This window comes from Trichosurus vulpecula, chromosome 3 (assembly GCF_011100635.1).
Source record: "Trichosurus vulpecula isolate mTriVul1 chromosome 3, mTriVul1.pri, whole genome shotgun sequence".
NCBI lineage: Eukaryota > Metazoa > Chordata > Mammalia > Diprotodontia > Phalangeridae > Trichosurus > Trichosurus vulpecula.
The window spans coordinates 197,928,645-197,934,644 of record NC_050575.1 but is presented as its reverse complement, the minus strand read 5'-3'; positions in this window follow the sequence as shown (position 1 = coordinate 197,934,644).

Below are 6,000 nucleotides of genomic sequence, written 5' to 3'. Positions count from 1 at the left end.
TTCCATTTCTGAGGCGTAGTGCTTTAAGGTATTCAAAGCACTTTTCTCACAGTAGCCTTGAAAGGCAGGCGGTACTGGTATTATCTCCACTTTATAGATTAGGAAACTGAGGCTGAGAGGTGCATTGCTCATTATTATACAACATTAAATGTTGGAGCTGGGATTTAAACTCAGGCTTACTTGACTAGAAGTCCCCACTCTATCCTTCTCTACACCATGCTGTCTTTGTAGGTATTCAGTGGGAGGTTTGGATAACTGATTGTTGGAAATGTGTTAGAGATAATTCATGCTTTAGATACAGGTTGGACTGTATGGCTCCATTCCAGCTCCAAGTCTGAGATTCTTTGATTCTGTGAAGGATGTTGAATGACTTTCATCCCCGTTAGAGTTGGATTTTGTTGTTGGGTTGTATTGACAGATAGGTTCAGAAGTCAAGTACCTGAAAGTGGTCAATGGCCTATGGCTTTTTCCCCATATAGTCTTGATGCCAACGCTCACAGATAGTAAGCATCAGAGGTGAGATTCTAATTCAGATCTTCTGACCCTAGAGCCAGCATTGTGCCTAGTTCTTGGCATCAATGTGCATTTTAGGAAGAAGGTTGACAAGCTGGAGTTAATACAGAGGAGAAAAATGATGATGGTGAGGGGTATCTGATGTCATGCCATACAGAGATCTTTTGAAGGAATTGGTTATATTTAGCCTGGAGAAATAAAGGTTTAAGCTGTCTTCAAATTTTCGAAGGATTATATGTGAAAGCGGGATTAGATTTGTTCCTTCTGAACAATTTCAATGAACAATTGCTATGACCAAGCATCTGGGCTAGGCTCTGGGAAACAAAGGCAAAAGCCAAGTAGGCCCAGGCTTTAAGGAGTGTAGCCCAAATAAAGAGGATACTTATCCTAAATTCCTCTCACACTGATGAGTCGGGTCTCCCATCGCAAGGGTACAGTTGCTCCTTCGAGTTCTAGGCATACCCCTAAAGTACTAGGAATGTCCTTTTCTAGTGAAGTTGGCTTCAGCAACCTTTTCCAATAGTGATTATGCCTCAACATAATTTAACCAATTAGCGCTCATTAATAAATTTGTAAAAAACAAAGGGATATTTATTACAAAGATGTAAGAACAGAAGTTACAAAGTATTTTCTGCTGAAAGAAATTGCTTGGGAGGGGTGGGTCACACTCTCCATCAATCAACCCAGTTCCTGGGAAGTCTGAGCTCAGATTTACAGTGGTTTCTACAAAGCATTCACCTACCAAGTTCACTTCTGGATGTGGCATGGCCAGCGGGCACATTGTTGTCGTTGCTTTCTGTCACTGGGCTGGCTCAAGCAGGCTACTTTTCAGAGAATTGACTGCTGCCTCACTCATGCAGATCCTGGCATGGACTCGAGCTCCCTGGGACCAGAATTCTCCAATACTCCTTTACCTAAATCAGGAAAAGAACAAACTGGAAAGCAATGAACAGAGGGCCTTGTATTCACAGGCCACATGGGAGCCTCAGTGGAGAGATAGGTAGCAGTTGCCAGTTGGTCAGTCAGTCAACAAGTACTTATTAAGCACTCACTATGTATCAGGCACTATGCCAAAAGTTGGGATTACAAAGAAGGGCTACTATCAAGTCCCTGGCTTCTGGGAGCTCTCTAGGAACTCATATACTTTTGTAAATAAGTTCTTATTGATGTCTTTTTTCCTTTACTATAGTTTTCCCCGGTATCCCTCCCAAGGCACCTTCTATCCCTTCTTTGCTGAGGACCTTGACTCATAACTCTAAATAAATAAATATCCTTTTTCATCTCCTTCCCAGAGAGCTATCTCATAGAACAAATATTTTTTAACAAAAAACGAAAAAGAGGAAAACATCAGTGTAACTGCTCAATATCTCAAAAAAGTCTGAAAATGTGTGCAGTGTTCAATACTCTACCCCTGAAAAGGGGTAGAGTGGGAGTGCCTTCTCATACCTCGTCTTTCAAGCCTTGCTTTTTAATTTCACAACATTTGCTTTTGATTTTTTGTATGTAGTTTTTCTTTCTTTTTATATATCTGGAACTCACATCCTAATGAGGAAATCAACATTTAAACAACTTTGTACATTTAAGAAATGTACAGTATAAATGGGAAGAAATCCCAGAGGGAAGGCTCTAGCAGAGGGGAGCAGAGTAAGAAGGACCAGGAAAGGTGTCCTGCAGATGGTAGTCTTTGAGCTGAGACGCGAAGGAAATCAGTAGGTGGAGATAAGGAGGGAGTGTTCTGGAAATGGTGAAAAGACAGAGCTGGGAGAGGAAGTGTTATATATAAAGGCACAACAAGTAGTCCAGCATAGCTCAATCTTAGAGTACGTGGAGGGGAGTAAAGACTTTCCAGAAATCAGGGTTGTGAAGGGCTTTAAATGTCAAATAAAGGATTTTCTATTTGGTCCTGGAGATGATAGGACACCACTAGAGTTTATTGGGGGGCAGCTAGGTGGCACAGTGGATAGAATGGTGGGCCTGGAGTCAGGAAGGCTCCTGAGTTAAAATCTGGCCTCAGACACTTGCTAGCTGTGTGACCCTGGGCAAGCCACTTAACCCTGTTTGTCTCAGTTTCCTCTTCTGTAAAATGAGCTGGAGAAGGAAATGGCAAACCACTCTAGTGTCTCTGCCAAGAAAATCCCAAATGGGGTCATGGAGAGTTGGACACAACTGAAAAATGACTTAATAAGGACAACAAGAAACAACAACAACAGGGAGGATGACACAGTGCGCCCTGCACTGTAGGAAAATAACTTTGGCAGCTGAGTGGAGAATAGAGTGGGAAGAGACTTCTGGCAGGAACCCAACCAGAAGGCTATTGCAATAGTCTAGGACAGAGGTAGGGAACATGTGGCCCTCTAGGTCCTCAAGTGTAGCCCTTTGACTGAATCCAAACTTCAAAGAACAAATCCTCTTATTAAGGAATCTAAGAGTAGGATGATGAGTTTGTACCAGGCTGGTGCTGTGTAAGTAGTGAGAAGTGGACTTACATGAGAGATTTGGTAAAGGTAGAGATCTGAAGAGTTGGCAACAAATTTGTTATGTAGGATGAGTGCAAATGAGTCAAAGATATCAATAAGGTTGTGATCCTGGGTGACTGCATGGTGGGTGGTGCCTTTATTTGAATAAAAGATGAAGTCTGGAAGAGGTCTGCGGGAAAGATAGGAGTTCTGTTCTGGACATTTTCGAGATGCCTATGGGACTTCCAAGTTGTGATATCCAAGAGGCATTGGGCGATAAGACCCTAGAGCTCAGGAGAGAGTTTAGGGCTGGATATATAGACCTAGGAGTCATTTGCATCGATGATCAAACCCATGGTGATCAAACCCATGGGAGCTGATGAGATCATAAAGCAAGATTGTAGAGAGGGAGAAGAGCTTCCAGGGCAAGCCTTGGGAGGGACATTCAGAGTTAATGGGCATAACCTAGATAAAGGTCCAGCAAAGGAGAATGAGGAGTGATCAGACAAGTAGGAAGAGAACCGAGAGAGAGCAATGTCACCAAAACCTAGAGAGGAGAGAGTATTTAGGAGAAGAGAGAAGGTAATTGAGGTAGTCAAAGACTGCAGAACTGTCTGGAAGGATGAAGACTGAAAAAAAGGACATTTGATTTGTCAAACAAGAAATCAGAGGCAACTTTAGATAGAACGATTTCTGTTAAATTATGAGGTCAGGAGACAGATTGCGGAGGGTTTCAAAAGGGAGGGAGAAAATGGAGGCACTGAATTGTTCAGATGGCTAGGTCAAGTAACTCTGTTGACCAGTGAAAACCTTTTGGGTGCCCTCCAAATCTGGTTCAGTAGCCAATTGAAAACACATCTCTTCACCATGTTGTTAGTGCCTGGAACCTGTTACAGAATGTTACGTGCATGCTTCAAAGTCTACATGGGGATTCATTAGTAAGAGTACACTGCACATGGTCATGAAGACTGGGCTTATTATGGTCAATCTTCCCTCCCACCTCCCTTACCCACAGGAGTTTTCATAGGCAGAACTAGAAGTGATGGGTAGATGTTTTTAAAGAGGTTGATCCCAATCCAAATGGATTTGATCTAAGGTGAGATTTCCTAACGATTAATTAAGTCCCAAACTGGAGTAGGCTGCCTTGGTAGATAAAGAGTTTCCCATCATGTGAAGGTCTTCAAACAGAGACCATATGACCATTCATTGGGACTGTTGTAAAGACAATTCTGTCTCAATATACATTGAACAAGATGTTTTCGGAGGAAACTTTCCAACTCTGAGATTAGATGATTCCATGGTTCTGAATCCTGGCTCTACCACATACTGGCTTTGTGACCTTGGTTAAATCATTTAACCTCTTTGAACCACAGTTTTCCCACATAGAAAATGGGGATAATAATATTATACTAACTTCCTCATAGGGTTGTTGTGAGGATGCTAAAGAGGTAACGTAGGTAATATACTATTTAAGGGTAAAAGTGTGTAAATGTAGTATGTTATGGGGATTTATTTTTATAGGATTACAGAGATAGGAAGGACTTTTAGGGATTCTATCTTCAGAGGATTGAGGCAATATGGTACAATAGAAAGAGTACTGGTTTTGGAATCAGAGGACCTGAATTTGAATCTTGCCTTTGTTACTTGATACATAAGACATTGGACCAGTCACTTACTTTCTCTGGGTCTTAGCTTTCTTATCTAAAAATGTGGGGGTTGTATATGATACCTCTACAGTCCTTTTCAGCTCTAACTCTGTGATCCTATGATTAATATACTTCAAAGCCCTCAAATTTCAGTACTTACTGTATGCAGGGCAAATGCTAGGCAGAGGGGTGATCCAAAGATAAATAAAGCACTGTCCCCGCCCTTATGGCATATGCAGCCTAATAGGATGTATTTTGTGGGGTGGGATGGGGTTGTACTTTTTTCTCTAGCACTTTTTAGTTTTCTGGCTATGTCATACCATTTCATATCTCTTGCTCACATCGGACCATCATCTTCCTCCAGTTCATACAGTCACAGAATGTTATAATTAGAAGGGATCTTAGAGGTTACCTATTCGAATCCTCCCATTTCATAGTTGAAGAAACTGAGGCTTAGAAGGGAATTGACTTGTTCAAGACAACACAGGGGATTAGTGCCGTGTCCTGGATTCTAGATCCTTTTCACTTCCTCATTAAAAAAACAATAACACGCATTTATTGAGTACTTACTATGTGCCAGGTACTATGCTAAGCATTTCACAACTATCATCTCATTTGATCTTATAATAACCCTGGGAGATAGGTGCTATTATCATCATCAACCCCATTTTACATATGAGGAAACTGAGGCAGTCAGAGGTTAAATGACTTGGCCAGGGTCTCACAGCTAGGAAACTTCTGAGGCTGAATTTGGACTCTGGTCTTCCTGACTCCAGGTCTAGTACTTTATTCACTGCAAGGTGCCCCATTCAGGAGAATGTTGGGCCAGATTATTTTATGGCAAAACCTGACTCAGCATTGAGTCCCAGGGTTCATGACCATATTTGGAGAAGTGAGGTTAGCAGCAGAGAAGACATATAGGAAAAACAAAAAGTCAAAGTAATTAAAAGCCATTAGAGGGTTTTGAAGGGTCAAAGTGACAGTGACATGTGAATGATTAGTTGTGCTAAAGAAAAATCATCACATATTGTGTAGCCTGTTGAAGTCCCAGGGGCATTGGAGGACTTCTTCTGTCTTCTTTTGTGATAGGAAACTCAGCACCTTCAAATCTCTATTCCTCAGCCTAGTATTTGAGGTCATCCCTACCTTTGAGCACTGTTAGTTCCCCAGGTGCTACCTGTAGAGATCCTCCAACTCCATCAAGTTCCTCTTTTTGTGATTCTTCAAGCCACGTAGGAAGAGGAGAAAGTGCTGGATTTGGAATTAAGGGACCTGAGTTTGAGTCCAAGTCAGTGTGACCTTGGGCAAGTCACTTAACCTTCAGTTAAGTTTGGTTTAACTCAATTAAGGCTTTGGTTTCCTCATCTGTAAAATGAGAATTGGAC